Here is an 18,023-nt window from a genome sequence, read left to right as displayed (position 1 = left end):
TTAATGAAACAAAAAACATTTGAATCGGCAAATAAATGTGGGAAACTGCTAGTATGGCAGTTGAAAAGGAGACAGAAAATGAATACAGTTACCAATTTAGAGATTGAAGGGAAAAATGTTCAGAACCCCATGGAGATCAGAAAGTGCTTTCAGAGGTATTTTAAACAACTATATACTCAAGGTCCGCAAGATGAGGCACAGATAGAACAATTTCTGATAAAGAATGGGCTGCCAAAAGTGTCACAAGAAAATAGATCAATCTTGAATAGCAGAATAACACGACAAGAGATGGAACAAGCCATTCAGAACATGCAATTGGGCAAATCTCCAGGGCCAGATGGGCTGACCTCCAAGTACTATAAGACATTGAAAGATTACTTGATACAACCACTGATGGAGGTCAGCAATGAAATTATGGAGGGGAAGAAGGCGCCGGAAACGTGGAAAGAAGCTTTTATCACATTGATACCAAAATCAGAAACTGAAAAGACACAACTTAAAAACTACCGCCTCATCTCCCTTTTAAATGTGGATTACAAAATATTTGCAGACATATTAGCAACTAGATTTAAGAAAGTGTTAAATGAAGTAATTCATAAGGACCAAGCAGGCTTTCTCCCTGGCAGACATTTGTTTGCTAATACAAGGAATATTATTGACATTTTGGAACTTTTACAAACAAATATTAATACAAAAGCAGTCTTAATTTTTATAGATGCGGAGAAGGCCTTTGATAACATTTCTTGGAAATTTATGAAGAAAAATCTGGAAGGAATGGGAGTGGGACGGGGCTTTGAAAATGGGATAGAGGCAATCTATTCAGAACAAAAGGCTAAACTGATAGTTAACAATGTGATTACGGAAGAGTTTAAAATTGAAAAGGGAACACAACAAGGCTGCCCTATCTCCCCATTGTTATTCATTTCGGTCTTGGAGGTGCTCTTGAACATGATTAGGGGGGACCGGATGGTTGAAGGAATTCAGGTCGGAGAGAAACAATACAAATTGAAAGCGTTCGCAGATGACCTAGTTTTGACCCTACAGGAGCCAGAGCCAAGTACGAAAAAAGCATTACAATTGATCCAAGAATTTGGCCGGGTGGCGGGATTTAAATTAAACAAACAGAAAACTAAAGTATTGGGAAAGAACTTGACAGATACAGAGTCAGAATGGTTTCAGAAAGAGACAGAGTTAAATGTGGTTTAAAAAGTGAAATACCTAGGGGTAAATATAACATCAAAAAATCTAAATCTGTTTAAGGATAATTATGAGAAATGCTGGTCAGAAATTAAGAGAGATCTAGAAAGTTGGACAAGATTGAAACTTTTTTTGTTAGGCCGAATCGCCGCTGTAAAGATGAATGTATTGCCAAAAATGTTGTTTTTGTTTCAAACATTACAGATTGTGGATAAAACAGAATGCTTCCAGAAGTGGCAGAGAGATATTTCCAAATTTGTCTGGCAGGGCAAAAAGCCCAGAATTAAGTTTAAGATACTAACTGATGTGAAAGAAAGAGGGGGCTTTGCCCTGCCAGACTTAAGGCTGTATTATGAAGCAGCAGCTTTCTGCTAGCTAAAAGACTGGCTACTTCTGGAGGACACTGATGTATTGGATTTGGAAGGTTTCAACAATGCGTTTGGTTGGCATGCATATCTATGGTACGATAAGGCTAAGATTCATAAGGCTTTTAAGAACCATATTGTCAGAAAGGCAGTGTTTAATGTCTGGACAAAATATAAAGACTTATTGGAAAATAAAACTCCAAGGTGGCTTTCACCATTGGAAGCTAAGGCCCGAAAAAGACTCAATATGGAGGCCAAATGGCCAAAGTATTGGGAAATATTAGAAAAAGAAGGAGACAATTGGAAATTGCAGAGTCAGGAGAAAATGAAAGATAAAGTGCGAGATTGGTTACACTACGCCCAGATTAAAGAAGTTTTTAAACTTGATAAAAAATTAGGATTCCAGGTGGAAAAATCGAAATTAGAAACGGAATTGCTAGAGCCTAAGACCAAGGTACTTTCAAGAATGTACAACTTGCTGTTAAAATGGAACACACAAGATGAAATGGTTAAATCGGCTATGATAAAGTGGGCACAGGACATAGGGTATAATATTATGTTTGAGGACTGGGAAAAGTTGTGGACTACTGGGTTGAATTTCACTGCATGTAATGCTCTGAAAGAAAATGTAATGAAAATGATATATAGATGGTACATGACCCCAGTCAAACTTGCAAAAATATACCACTTGTCTGATAATAAGTGTTGGAAATGTAAGGAAAATGAAGGAACGTTCTTTCACCTTTGGTGGACCTGTCCTAAGGTGAAGGTCTTCTGGGAAATGATATATAATGAGCTGAAAAAGGTATTTAAGTATACCTTCCTTAAGAAACCAGAGGCCTTCCTTTTGGGTATTGTCGGCCAAGGGGTATTAAAGAAAGACCGAACTTTTTTCATGTATGCAACAACAGCAGCAAGGATACTTATTGCTAAACACTGGAAAACCCAAGATCTACCCACACTGGAAGAATGGCAGATGCAACTGATGAACTACACGGAACTGGCTGAGATGACTGGCAGAATCCGAGACCTGGGAGAAGAAATCGTTGAAGAGGACTGGAAAAAATTTAAGCTTTATCTGCAAAAATATTGTAAACTGTATGAATGTTAAGCAGGATGCTTGATTTTAGACAAATTGGCACCATCAAAATAGATGAAGTAAATCATGAAGATAATTTAAATATAAGATGAAAAACCTATTTTTTTTTTTAGATAATTATTAGGCTAAATTAAATTTTCTTTTGTAAGGATTGGAATAAACGTATCTAAAATTTGAAATATATTCGAAATTTGACAGTAAGGATGGAGATAAGGGAATAAATTGTTGTTTTAAGTGTATTAAACTAGAACGTAGGAGCGGGAGATGTGAGGAAGTCCAGAAGTGATAAGAAAATATGTGATATGCAATGTTATGTTCATTTTTTTTTTTACTGTAAATGAAAAATTCTTAATAAATATTTAAAAAAAATAAAATAAAATAAAACTTCCCTAAACAGGGCTGCCTTCAGATGTCTTCTGAAAGTCAGATAGTTGTTTATTTCCTTGACATCTGATGGGAGGGCGTTCCACAGGGTGGGTGCCACTACCAAGAAGGCCATCTGCCTGGTTCTCTGTAACCTCACTTTTACTGCCAGAGAAAACCACATGCAGTTTTTCTGCCTTAGCTGCCAAAATAATATGACCAGCTTCCTGGGAGATATGCAGCTTCCCTGGAGATGGGGAGAGACTTGTTTGCCCTGCCTCAGGTAGCAAAATGGCTTGGGCCTGTTCCAGAAGTAGTAGTAATAGAGCCTGGGACTGGAGAAGTGGATTGTTCACTTGTTTAAGATGTAGTACCAGCACCTTGCATGATATGCTGCAAAATGAAGGGCCCTCCCCTACAGACATACCACTGAATAATGGGACCTTATGGTGAAGGGTGGTTAATAAATCAAATTGATGAAAATGATGATGTGAGGAGAATACAATGAGACCTTTCTCATGTGGTGTGTGACCAAGAGACAGGTGCCTGGAACTCAGCTGCGATATACTAACCCCCCTGTTTTAGAATGTGTTTGTGTGTGTTTGCTAGTTAGATGTTAAAACTAGCCTCAAAGTTGCCATGGTAGCATATAGATTAGTTGCATCTTATATGTGCAGAGTTGAGTTCAGTCCCAGAGAGATACCAACTGTTTCTGGTCCCTAAAATGCTTCCTACACTTCTGGTGTTTGCCTTGAAATGTGCCTACATGGATACTTACTGCATTGATGCTGTGTTTTTTTTTCTTCTAAAATTTGCTGCTGAAATACTTTCATGTCTTGAACTGTTAGCTATATTCTTATTGAAATATTGTTTTTGAAACCACATTTCAAAACCATGTTTTTGTTGTGATCTGCTTTGAACATAATTTATTTTGTGAAAAGGCAACACATAAATTAGACTAGTCTAGTCATAGGATAAACAGGGACATGTGTAGTTTTCTCCCTTGGCCCACTGTGAATGCATATGTATCGCTGTTTAGGCTCAGGTGCAACTTAAGTTATTGTTTCTAATTTCCAGATTTGCACAGTAGTGATTGGCTAGCCCTCATGTCACTCGCAAAGCAAACGCACACACCCCTTTGAGAAATTTTTGAATTGCTTTTTGTCTGAACAAAGATTTTAAACAGATACTTGAATATGAACATATACAAAAATGTATTACCTCCTTGAAGTTTGGGAAGAAAGGGCAGGGAGGACTGAGCAGGTACAAAAGCAACTGTCTTTGCAAGAGGGAAGGTGCAGAAAAGCAAAGCTCATTCTGCAACGAAAGCCAGCCACCCATCCCTGTTCACAAGTACATCTGTCTTCACAATTATGCATCTGTGCTGCCAACTTGCTTCCAGAGACCAGCGGAGTCCCTAGCATAGCTAAATGCCAAAAGGCTGCTGCTTCCATTTTATAATGAACTACATGATTTGTACTGTTCTTGCAAATGAATATAGAGGGCTAGAAGGTGATTATACTGACTCTGAAAAGCAAGCATTTATTTTTCTTCACTTTCCTCAGAAATTTCAAATCAGCTGTATACAGGGACAATTTGATGTCAATTGCTGTCTGGTCATTTCCTGGCGACCTGTTTATTCATCCTGATTTGCTTGTACAAAGTTTGCAGAGAGAGGCTTTGCAGGATCATATCAATATATTGTTACCCAGTGCATTTTCTCATCACTTCCCTTACTGCAAGAAGGCTGGGTGGAAGTTCAGGGTTTGGAAGCAGGATTAGAGCACATAGACCACACATCCACATTAATTGCCCAAACTGAACTTGTCAGTATGTGACTGGATCCCACCTGCAAAGGAGCAAGCCATTTGCGCAAGCTCCACACCTGAAACAGGAAATGCTAGTCAAGCCCCCTTGAGCTCCATAGGACTTGTGTTAATTATATCCTGTTTATAGTAAAGGGACTTAAGCATGGTATGGCTTCTATCCTTTGCACATTTTATTTGAATTCAGTGGGACGTACTTCTGACTAAATATGCATTGTGTTGCTCTGTTACTGTCTTTGGATTGGGCCCCTAAGTATAAAGGTCAAATGTAGCTCACTTCAAATCGCTAATGGTGCTGCATGAAAGAAAGAGTTCAGCTAAGTGCAGAGTGGACTGGTAAGACATCAAACCACAGAGACTCACGTAAAAGAATTTATAGGAATGTAGAGTTTTAGCAGCGTGTAATACTTCGCCTCCAATACAGAGTAGGGTGGGTCTTGCGAAGCTCCACCAAACCTGAGGAATGTCCACCCATTGAGGGCAAATGAGAACATTCAGGGAGTTCATTTGAGGAAACTGTTTGTTCTGCTGCAGTGATCTTTTCAGCCTGGCTTGGAAATAGGTACTTCATCTGAGCTCTTACCAAATGTGCGGCCTCAAATCAATCAGGCGTGCATGAGATGTTGGAACATGATGCCTCTCTCACTCGCTTTCTGTGGTTTTTATTTCCCTTGCTGCCTACCAATTTGTTCTGGAAAGTAATGGGCACAACTCTCCTAATTTCTAATAACTTCTCACCACCTCCTTCTACCCCTCGGTAAGCCTGTAGCAATTATTCTCCCAGCTGAAGTAGAGCAAACCCACCCACACTGCATGCTTTCAACAAAGAATGGAAACTTCCCCAGAGACAATTGCAAATGATGCTCCAGGCATCCCACTGCCTGGAACAATGTGGGCTGTGTGTTGCACAGACTCTCCTGTATGTGAGTGTCTGAGGGCCCTGCTCCTTCCTGCCACTCACCATCTGGCCTGGGGCGGGGCCTGAAGCCTCACAGGGACTGCTGGACTCTGCTGCCCAGGAGGACTCTCCTGTGTGGGTGTCTGAGGGCCCTGCTCCTTCCTGCCACTCACCATCTGGCCTGGGGCGGGGCCTGAAGCCTCATAAGGACTGCTGGACTCGGCTGCCCAGGAGGACTCTCCTGTATGTGAGTGTCTGAGGGCCCTGCTCCTTCCTGCCACTCACCATCTGGCCTGGGGTGGGGCCTGAAGCCTCACAGGGACTGCTGGACTCTGCTGCCCAGGAGGACTCTCCTGTGTGGGTGTCTGAGGGCCCTGCTCCTTCCTGCCACTCACCATCTGGCCTGGGGCGGGGCCTGAAGCCTCATAAGGACTGCTGGACTCGGCTGCCCAGGAGGACTCTCCTGTATGTGAGTGTCTGAGGGCCCTGCTCCTTCCTGCCACTCACCATCTGGCCTGGGGTGGGGCCTGAAGCCTCACAGGGACTGCTGGACTCTGCTGCCCAGGAGGACTCTCCTGTGTGGGTGTCTGAGGGCCCTGCTCCTTCCTGCCACTCACCATCTGGCCTGGGGCGGGGCCTGAAGCCTCATAAGGACTGCTGGACTCGGCTGCCCAGGAGGACTCTCCTGTATGTGAGTGTCTGAGGGCCCTGCTCCTTCCTGCCACTCACCATCTGGCCTGGGGTGGGGCCTGAAGCCTCACAGGGACTGCTGGACTCTGCTGCCCAGGAGGACTCTCCTGTGTGGGTGTCTGAGGGCCCTGCTCCTTCCTGCCACTCACCATCTGGCCTGGGGCGGGGCCTGAAGCCTCATAAAGGACTGCTGTGCTCTGCTGCCCAGGAGGACTCTCCTGTATGTGAGTGTCTGAGGGCCCTGCTCCTTCCTGCCACTCACCATCTGGCCTGGGGCGGGGCCTGAAGCCCCATAAGGACTGCTGTGCTCTGCTGCCCAGGAGGACTCTCCTGCGTGGGTGTCTGAGGGCCCTGCTCCTTCCTGCCACTCACCATCTGGCCTGGGGCGGGGCCTGAAGCCTCATAAAGGACTGCTGTGCTCTGCTGCCCAGGAGGACTCTCCTGTATGTGAGTGTCTGAGGGCCCTGCTCCTTCCTGCCACTCACCATCTGGCCTGGGGCGGGGCCTGAAGCCCCATAAGGACTGCTGTGCTCTGCTGCCCAGGAGGACTCTCCTGCGTGGGTGTCTGAGGGCCCTGCTCCTTCCTGCCACTCACCATCTGGCCTAGGGCGGGGCCTGACAGGCCTGACAGGGACGATTGCTGTCACTGCTGCTGCGGCCCAGGGGGATCCGGAGGGGTGCAGAGTTCTTTTTAAAATGTTTTAAAATTTTCCTTTTCCTTTTTATTTCTTTATTATTATTATTATTGTCATTATTATTACTGTATATGCAGGGATGGGGTGGGGGTGGGATGGATGTTTAGTTGGGAATTTGTTTTGATTTTGATGGATTTGTAATTTTTGGAGTTTTTTATTTGTATTGTTTTTTGTTTTTTGGGGTTTCTTTTTTGTTTTGTTTTCATTGTTTTAAGGTCTTATTTTGTTCTTAAGGGGAGGGGTCAGGGCTGCCGGGGAGTGGGTCCCAGCCAACAAAATGGCTGCGGCATGTTCCACAGGGGGGGATGCGTTGGGACAACCGATCTCAGTGATCTCGGGTAGGAGGAGGAGTTACGCTAAGACCAGACCATGTCATTACAGAGGAGGCAGGTTTAGTCGTTGTCTGAGGACTATCCCTGCCTCCAGGTCTGGTCCTGACCAGATGGATACTAGAATCAGCAAGGGATACCCACATGACCTGAAGGTGCTGCTGTGCAATGCCAGGTCAATGATTCATAAGACCACTGCCATCCATGACCTGATCATGGATGGGGGATTTGACCTGGCATGTGTAACAGAGACTTGGTTGAATGAAGCGGATGGGCCTGTTCTTGCTGCTGCTTGTCCACCAGGTTTCTCTTACGCACAGCAACCCAGGCCTTTTGGGCGGGGAGGGGGGGTTGCAGTGATTTTTAGGAAGTCATTAGTTTGCACCAGGCGTCCTATTGGGAAGACCCAGTTCTCTGAGTGCATGTTCTGGAAGTTGGGCAATAGGGGCAGTACAGGATTCCTTTTGGTGTACCGACCTCCCCGCTGCACCAAGGATTCCCTGCCCGAGCTGCTTCAGGTCGTGGCGGATGTTCTCCTGGAGACACCTAGTTTGGTTGTCCTAGGGGATTTTAATATCCATGCCGACACGACCTTACAAGGGGCTGCTCGGGACTTCATGGAAAGCATGGCCTCCATGGGGCTGTCCCTGAATAAGTTTGGCCCAACCCATAGCCGCGGACATGCCTTGGACCTGGTGTTTACCTCTACGGATGTTGGTGACCTGACACTAACTAAAAGTGAAACAAAAGAAGTGCCATGGTCAGATCACTTCCTGGTGCAACTGGACTTCTCCGCGACCATTCCCCTCTGCAGGGAGGTGGGACCGATTCGGATGGTCCGCCCCCGCCACTTAATGGATCCAAATGGTTTCCAGAGAGTGGTAGGGGATGCTTTATCCCATGTTGATGGCCTTTCAGCTGATTCCCTGGTGGCCCGCTGGAATGTGGAGTTAACCCGGGCTATTGACTGTTTGGCTCCGAAGCGCCCTCTCCGATTGCATGGAGCCCGGAGAGCCCCGTGGTTTTCCACGGATCTGAGGGCAATGAAACAATCGTTGAGACGGCTAGAGCGCCGGTGGCGGATAACTCATTCTGAAGCTGACCGGACACAGGTTAGAGCTCAATGTCGAGCCTACCAAGTGGCGGTAGCGACGGCGAAGAAGACTTTCTTCACCGCCTCTATTGCATCTGCAGAAAACAGCAGCAGGAGACTTTTTCAGGTGGTCCGCAATTTAGCGGAACCACCTGCTACATCAGGGCCCAGTACGGGCCACATGATCTCCTGCAATGATTTTGCAAAGTTTTTTGCAGATAAAGTCGCTCAGATTCGGGAAGAGGTAGACGCCACCGTGGGAGCAGGGCCGGGGCGGGAGAGTGCTAGAGTCCTGTCTAGTCAAATTGCATGGGATCAATTCCAATCTGTTACCTCCGAGGATGTGGACAGGCTGCTTGGACGAGTGAAACCAACCACCTGTCTCCTTGATCCTTGCCCATCCTGGCTTATAAAAGCTAGCCGGGAAGGACTGGGCGATGGGCTTCGTGGGGTGGTGAATGCTTCCCTCCGTGAGGGAGCCTTCCCAGACCCGCTGAAAGAGGCGGTTATCAAACCACTTCTTAAAAAACCATCTTTAGATGCGGCCACGATGGCCAGCTATCGCCCAGTCTCAAATCTTCCATTCTTGGGCAAGGTGATTGAGCGAGTGGTTGCTGAACAACTCCAGGCACGCCTGGAAGAAGCGGACCATTTGGATCCCTTCCAGTCGGGATTCAGGCCTCATCATGGGACTGAAACTGCCTTGGTCGCACTGGTTGATGATCTCCGGCGGGCTAGGGACAAAGGTGAGAGCTGTTTCCTAGTTCTGCTGGATCTCTCAGCGGCGTTTGATACCATCGACCATAACATCCTTCTGGACCGTCTTGAGGGGCTGGGAGCTGGGGGCACTGTCCTACAGTGGTTCCGCTCCTTCCTCCTGGGCCGTGTTCAGAAAGTGGTGGTGGGGGATGAGTGTTCAGACCCCTGGGCTCTCACTTGTGGGGTGCCTCAGGGTTCTGTCCTCTCCCCCATGCTTTTCAACATTTACATGCAGCCGCTGGGAGAGATCATCAGGGGGTTTGGGCTGGGTGTTCATCAGTATGCGGATGATACCCAGCTCTACCTCTCTTTCAAATCAGAACCAGTGAAGGCGGTGAAGGTCCTGTGTGAGTGTCTGGAGGCGGTTGGAGGATGGATGGCGGCTAACAGATTGAGATTGAATCCTGACAAGACAGAAGTACTGTTTCTGGGGGACAGGAGGCGGGCAGGTGTGGAGGACTCCCTGGTCCTGAATGGGGTAACTGTGCCCCTGAAGGACCAGGTGCGCAGCCTGGGAGTCATTTTGGACTCACAGCTGTCCATGGAGGCACAGGTTAAATCCGTGTCCAGGGCAGCTGTGTACCAGCTCCATCTGGTACGCAGGCTGAGACCCTATCTGCCTGTGGACTGCCTCGCCAGAGTGGTGCATGCTCTGGTTATCTCCCGCTTGGACTACTGCAATGCACTCTACGTGGGGCTACCTTTGAAGGTGACCCGGAAACTACAACTAATCCAGAACGCAGCAGCCAGACTGGTGACAGGGAGCGGCCACCGAGACCATATAACACCGGTCTTGAAAGACCTACATTGGCTCCCAGTACGTTTCCGAGCACAATTCAAAGTGTTGGTGCTGACCTTTAAAGCCCTAAACGGCCTCGGTCCAGTATACCTGAAGGAGCGTCTCCACCCCCATCGTTCTACCCGGACACTGAGGTCCAGCACCAAGGGCCTTCTGGCGGTTCCCTCACTGCAAGAAGCCAAGTTACAGGGAACCAGGCAGAGGGCCTTTTCGGTAGTGGCGCCCTCCTTGTGGAATGCCCTCCCACCAGATGTCAAAGAGAACAACAACTACCAGACTTTTAGAAGACATCTGAAGGCAGCCCTGTTCAGGGATGCTTTTAATGTTTGATGTATCATAGTATTTTAATATTCTTTTGGAAGCCGCCCAGAGTGGCTGGGGAGGCCCAGCCAGATGGGCGGGGTATAAATAATAAATTATTATTATTATTATTATTATTGCAGGAGCTACTGGCAGGGGCAAACTTTGGTAATATGGCGCCCTGACTGAGGACAAAATTGGGCACATGCCCCTAAATATTTCTTATTTTCACAATAATACCTTTTGGTACAGTTGCTTTTTGAATGGATCTTCTCAGTAGGTACCTGTATAAATATATGTTGTTGTTGTTGTTGTTGTTGTTGTTGTTATACACCTTGGCTTAGCATCCTGTGCAGGAGAGCCACCTGCACCACCCTAAATCTGGTGCTGCTACTGGGTAAGACTGATGAGGTAACTATTTGAAATAGAGTGATGGAAAGAGATTTCATCAAAGCGACACACATTATCAGCTCCAAATTTTTGCTAGTGAGAGCAGTGATTTGGTGTGGGAGGGAATTAATTTTGTTTTGTTAACTGATATTGATTCTGTCATATTGAAGAGTTAGAATTGTGTGGAAATATTAATAAAACTATATCTGTTCTGATGACACAAGATTGGACTGCGATGAATGTGTCTTCTCGGCTCAGCTGATTATATAAACAAGCAACTCTTTTTCTGTATGCGTGCCTTATTTTGTTTTTGTGCATTGTTGTTTTTTATTTTTAGTATGGCTAGAGGCCTCAACAGCTGGAGGTGGCCCAGGCCTCCCTGGACCTCTAATTTGCATATGCAAGATAACCACTGCAGAACAAATGCTACAGATAAACTGCTTCTCAATGGAAGTAGTTCACATGTCAGCTATAGGGAAACACTGTTAGACATTGTCTCTCTGAACTTGTACAGAGAAGGGGGTTGGGGATAGTGCCTGCTCATCCTGTTATTGATGCATGTTCGTGATGCATGTTCTGAAAGGACCTGAATGCCTGTGAGTAACCTGGGACCCTTGAAATAGGCAGAGTCCTTATCGTGCAGACAGAGCCTACATAAGCACACTTGGTAAGCATATAGGCTCTTTCAGACATTGTGCTGAAATTGTATCAGGTTAGGGGACAGCAGTCATGAAATTAAAAGACGCCTGATTATTGGGAGAAAACCTAGACAGCATCTTTAAAAGCAGAGACATCACCTTGCCAACAAAGGTCTGTATAGTAAAAGCGATGGTTTTCCCAGTAGTGATGTATGGAAGTGAGAGCTGGACCATAAAGAAGGCTGATTGCCGAAGAATTGATGCTTTTGAATTATGGTGCTGGAAGAGACTCTTGAGAGTCCCATGGACAGCAAGAAGATAAAACCTCTGCATTCTGAAGGAAATCAGCCCTGAGTGCTCACTGGAAGGACAGATCGTGAAGCTGAGGCTCCAATACTTTGGCCACCTCATGAGAAGAGAAGACTCCCTGGAAAAGACCCTAATGTTGGGAAAGATTGAGGGCACAAGGAGAAGGGGACGACAGAGAACGAGATGGTTGGACAGTGTTCTTGAAGCTACCAGCATGAGTTTGACCAAACTGCGAGAGGCAGTGGAAGACAGGAGTACCTGGCGTGCTCTGGTCCATGGGGTCATGAAGAGTCGGACACGACTAAACAACAACAGGACACAATCCTACCCCTCAGAGTTCAGAGTATGATTGAGCAAGGCTTAAATGATAAGTCATTTATTGACATTGAGTGGCATGTAGAGTCAATTGTGAATCAGACTGGTTTTTTTGTTTTTGTTGCTAAATAAAATAGAATCTGAATTCTAAATGAAGTTCCCACTGGGTTGCTACCGGTCATTTTATATTGCTTGGCAGAATAAGGAAACCAGAACTTCCAGATCTGAAAGTACAGAATATCTGAATAATCAAGTCCCATTGTATTTCTTTGTATGACTTTTTCAGAATTGGGAAGAGAACATAAGCAAGTTATTTAGATTGTAAATTGCTCAGTGGTGGAGGAGAATGTCTCCTATTCTATAACTTCTGCACATAATCCTTAGTATGCTTAACAGAAATGACAATAACTATGTCTTCAATTACAGGTCTCCTACCTTTTTTGGAAATTATATCCATGAGTTCATAGTGCAGTGAAATGAATGAATGAAAGGGACACAGCAAAACAATGGGAAATTTAAGGACTGAACATTCTAATTTTATTCTGCTGAAATTTTGTTCAGAATATATTTCCTTTTGATTCAAATGCAAAGTGATAACCTAATTTAAGAGGCAGTATGTGCCATAGTAATTTAATCAAATTAGTAGTTGAAGTCTGTCATTCTCCAAAGTCTGCAGTTACATAGTTTACCCATGTCAGCAGATATTCAAATTATGTAAAATGTATGTTAATCTTCAGAATATTACATAGTTGCCACATTTTGGCTTACGCCTTAAATTTTCTGGTTGTTCCAGTCTAACACAAGAGATGGGATCCTCCCTCTTAATTTAGGACCATGATTGGTGTTCTCTCTCTCTCTCTATATATATATATATGTATACCACACACACACACTTAACATTTTTAGGAGAAAATGGAAAGGGGTGAGTCAGGGCTGCTTCCCTTTCTGACCACACTCACACGCCCAGCGGACTACCTGGCAAGTCCTACAAAGGCACCTGGGACTGGTGAGGCAGGAGGTGCCCTCAGGAGACTAGTTTTGGCAGCACCTGTTATTCTATAGCCTAGGGCTATGTTGTCTCTTAATCCACTTGTGAAAAAGTCCTTACAGACCTGAGACCTTCTGCAATGATGTGGATTTTCAGGTTTCATCATAGCAACCCCTAGAGCAGGGGTTTCCATTGGGAGCCAGTACACCTACCGGTATATAAGTCACCCTTGAAAGGTCTCAGGAAATATGCCCTCAGAAATCCACAATACTCAAGAGACTATTCAATCTTCCTGCTCAGTTCCTGTTTGTAATAGCTCAGCCATTTCTACATCAAACACCCCCCTCGAATCTTCCCATTGTGTCACTAGATGCCAGAATTGGGCACCCTCCCTTTCATCCATTCTAAACAGGGAAGAGGTGCAATGAGCTTTTTTCTGTGAGCAAGTGCTGATGGAGGTGCCTTTCCCCCCATTGATTGGGGGGGGCATGCCTATACCATTTTGTAGTCCTCTATCCCCCCCCCCGGCGCTCTTTTAGAGGGGGCATCTATTTTCTGTTATGCAACTTTTGTGACTGGTGCCCAGAGCACTTTCCTCAAAATTCCATATGCGTCTACTGACCCCAAAGGGTTGGCAACCCCTTCAGTGATCCAATTTAGCATGTTTATATTACTCGTATTTATTTTAAAAAGCCAAACATCTTGAAGCTGCTAAGCTTGCCTAATATTGCATTTGCAATTAGCGTACATTCATTGTTACCAACAGACTTATGAAACAGAAGATTTTCAACTGAAAGTTTCCTGCCCCACATCACTGACTAGACCTGAAATGTATCTCTTGGGAGGAAGGTTTTGAACTTGTCTGAAATCCAAAACATAATGTTCAGCAGTGGAACGCACTCCCTCAGGAGGCTGTGGACTCTCCTTCACTGGAGGTTTTAAAGCAGAAGTTGGATGGTCCTATGCTTAGATTCCTTGCCCTGGACTCCTGCTTGCATTCCTGCCAATCCTTCCTTCACCCTGAAATAGCTTTCTCACAACCCTTTTCCAGACTAGCCTGCCTTATTATGGCACTTTATCAGCACAACCCAATTAAATACACCCGCCCACACTCATAGAGGCCCCCAAAGCAGTTTATGCACTTTTGAAAAAAGAAAACATTTTTAAAGAACTGAAATAAATGAATAAGAGCTGGCTATGACAGGCTGTTTGGTTTTTTGTCTTTTTAACAGAATGCAGTGCAGGTCTGGCTATTGTGCGGTAAAACAGCATGCAGCATACGTAGAGGAGAGCCTTTGGCAATAAGTAATCAGAGGGAAAGGGCACTCCAGCAGTGATCCTTGGTGTGGCAGAAAAGGTAAGTACACAAGAGCACCCTTCTTTACAACACCCCTCTTTTGAGCTTCCTGTGAAGTCTTTGTAATTTTTAAAATTTCAGTAGAGATGTTAAGGAAGCTTATCTTATGGTTAAATTTAACTTAGAGCCTCTCCAGGCCTCCTTTTAACTGTTCTTTCGTGATCCTTGTGATAATGGTGGCATTGGGGTGGTTGTACACAATCCTGCTTTTAATATTGTTTGGACCTTCAAAAGTTTTGGGTTGGACATACTGCTTCGTTTCTAGTAGTGCATGTGCCATAGCTTCCTGCTGAAATCCTGTGACTCTGGGGGTAGACCCACTTTTGTTGTACTATACTGGAAGAGTGCCCACCTAGATGGCCATAATGGGGTAGCATTAGTGAAGCATCACAAAACAACCAAAAGTGAAATGGTGTATGGATGTTCTATAATTCCACCTCTAATGCACTATTGTTGTGTCAATGACATATTGCAGAACACCCCTCCTCAAAAACAATAGTCTGGAGGGGACCTGATTTTTGGGCTGTATGTCTATCGTATGCCACTTTGAAACTGTGGTATTAAGCAGTATTCAGCTTATTTCAGCAAATGTCGAAATGCTGTGGTATTATAGAATAGGGATGACATCACAAAGACTCACATAAAACATTATCAAAACAGCATTAAAAAGACCAGCCTAAAACAAATGTTAAAATTGAATATGAAAATAGCAAAGAGAAAGCCATTTAGAATTTAGAAGAGAAAGCCATATCAGAATGCGATAAAACATATCATTCAAATTTAAAGGTCCTGGAAGAGTACAAAGGTCTGCACCTGGCATTGCAAAGACTATAACAAAGGCCCCAGGTGAACCTCTTGAAGGGAGGGGGCATAATCCACAACTGGGATGCATGCACAGTTGATTTTGGTTTAGCCTTTGACGGGGGGGGGGGGGGGCAAACTGTTTGGTTTCCTGGCTTTGTATGATGTGGCTCTGTAGCAGCTATAAGCAGCATAGATTTGGAGCCCCACGGCAGTGAGGCTTAGGCAGCTAGTGCTCTGCTGCAGCAGCACTGCTGCTACACCAGCCTCTGAGAGTAATCTATTATTTATTGCCCCTATTGCAAAACTGGTTCATTAAGCCAGGATAAGAAAATGGGGTAACGGCCGTCTTTTATTACAGCTCCTGCTGCTGAGTTCTTACTACTAGGTGGAAAGTCCAGGGAATATTGAACCCTTTGGCCTTTAACTGGAGATCTGGCTTTCTTCTGCAAAAGCAGAAGAGGCTGCTAACCCCATGCTACTGGGGAAGGCAAAGTTGGACTCCTCTCCCACCCACCCAAGTTTGTGGGAGCATTGGGCAAAATGCCAGGTCATCTGATAGAGAAATAAAGGCTGGACAATTGGGACGCTTCCTTGCGTGACAGATGGTTCATGCTAAAATTCACCGCCCTGCACAATTATTAAAGGTGCTGGGGCCCTATCATTTTTCATCTGACCAGCCTAACATTCATTTTAGTGGCTGCCCTGTTCTGGTCCCAAGGAGAAGCTCTTTGTGCATGGCAGCAAGGAGAATTAGCAATTTGCCTCTGCGGGGGCTGGTGATGAACTGAGGCCTACTGAGTACCTGCCTCCAGCCCAGCTGTTAGGCTCTACCCCCTTCCCACATTTCTCCTTCGCTCCATGATTTCCTATTTGATGCACTCCCTATGGTGTTGAAATGGGAAGGGTGCCTTTGAGGGTGTCTGCCCTGGTTCTATGGACCTTGTTGCTGTGGGATCTGGTCCAGTGTGCCCCTGGTCACCAGCATCAGGCTCAGAACCCAAAGCTGCTCCATAAGATAGGGTACTAATGCCTAGATAGTCACGACAGCCCCTTAGTTGTTCTATGTAGCTATTTCAGTTTCTGGTGTGGGTAATGAAAACAAAATAACAATGCTATGCATTATATTTCTACAAAAGAACTGCTATTGATTTCCCCCCTTTAAAAAATAAAGCATGCTTTCTGTTTGCTGCCTCCAGAAACAATCTTTTCTTAATGGCATTTTTGAAACTGAAGGAGTTGAAGGACTGATTTGTGTCAGAATAAGCTTCATAATTCTGCCTTTTAAAAACAGTTGCAATATTTTCTCCATCATGTTTTCTGCTTGCTATGGACTGAGCTCCAAAACTATGAGTAATCCAAGATAGACCAAGAGATGATCCTGAAGCATAGGGTGCCAGTAGAAGAATAAGCAACCTTGAAAAGGTGCAGCAAGAATAGACCAGTTCAGGTTCATCTCACAAATTTGTTCATGGAATCATAGAGCTGAGGGTCGTCAAGTATAACCCTCTACAATGCAGAAATCTCAACTTAAACATCCACGACAGATTGCCATTCAATCTCTGCTTAAAAGGGAAACAGACAAACTTTGTGAATGTGTGCGTTGCTTGAATGGTAACCTCTGGGAGGTGGCTTGTCACATCTGACTGCAAGAGAAGATGTCAGATTAGAACTGTGTGAACACACAGGGAGCACCAGCCCATTCTATTTCCTATTCCACCTGTATTATGTAACATCCAGAATTATCCTTTGCATCATTCCGGATCATATGTACAGGTAGGTCTGTGTGTTATCCACATGCGTGCAATTGCACCTTGAAAGCTTGAATTTTTGGTACTGAGAAGATCTATGTTATGATTATGGGTACTTGATACCTTCTTATGAGGGGTGTGGGGACAGGTCTCCTTACATTTCTGAAAAGGTGGCTGGTTTTTCTTCAGAGTGGCAGTTTATAGCTTTATGGGGACGCCAAGTTAAATTCTTCAGCACAGCAAATTTTCATTTGACAGAATGCCAAGTTTTAATAATTATTTTAACTGTGTAATGTATTTCATTCTGTGTTGTTTTCTAATGGCTAATGGCTTCAGCTTCATTAAATAAATAAAAGATAACAATAACATGTTATGATTACGGTGGCCAGATGGAAAAGAGAACAGGATCCCGCACCTTTAATAGTTGTGCCGGATGCTGAAATTCCCACTTCTAAGGGTGCAGCCCTGATTTGTTAGTTTTAAAAAATTAGGGTTTTTTTAATTTAAAAAAACATGTTTCTAGTCCTTCTGACTGCAAAAATAGCTCCTTTCCTCCAGCCACTGGCACTTACTTAACATTGCTAGCTGAAGCAGACATGTGCAAAGGCCTGTAAAATAATCTGGTATTTGTATACAAACTTGGGCAATGTATGCAGAGTGTAGAACTAGAGTTTATATTCAATTTTTGCTTTGCAAAGTAAGCCCATCTCTGAGAATCACTCATTCATTCACTTTTCCCTCCTCCTAGCCAAACACTTGCTCTTTCCTTTGAGCTGTGAACTGATCCCAAGAGACCTGCTTCTCTTAATTGCTCTGTCTCGCTTTCTTTCCAAGCCAGGAATAGAAGCCTGATACCTTGGATCCCACCCCCTCTGCTTTAATCACTTGCTGCCACATGACACTAAGAAGAAATAATTAAGGGCAGCGCAGAGTAAAAGTAAGATGGCTAGTCTTAGCTGTCGCAAGTAGCAGGACCTCTTCTCACTAAAGGGCAGCATTCTTAACTTGTGGTCATCTCTCCGCTATTTACTTCTGAGGTTGGATTGATGGCAAGCTGAAAT

General features: G+C 44.7%; 1 protein-coding gene across 2 annotated transcripts in view; it reads left to right on the top strand.

Moving 5' to 3' along the window:
* The window catches only part of CDK18 (cyclin dependent kinase 18), a 106,427-nt gene that overhangs the window by 22,525 nt on the left and 65,879 nt on the right, over positions 1–18,023 (top strand). For both annotated transcript variants that reach the window (XM_079979584.1, XM_079979583.1), the window contains exon 2: positions 14,286–14,410. The gene's annotated coding sequence lies outside the window, so the exon portion shown is untranslated. The remainder of the gene's footprint in view (positions 1–14,285; positions 14,411–18,023) is intronic.

The sequence above is a fragment of the Podarcis cretensis genome, assembly GCF_951804945.1.
Source record: "Podarcis cretensis genome assembly, chromosome: 6".
In the NCBI taxonomy this organism is placed as follows: Eukaryota; Metazoa; Chordata; class Lepidosauria; order Squamata; family Lacertidae; genus Podarcis; species Podarcis cretensis.
This window is presented reverse-complemented; position numbering and strand designations above follow the sequence as displayed.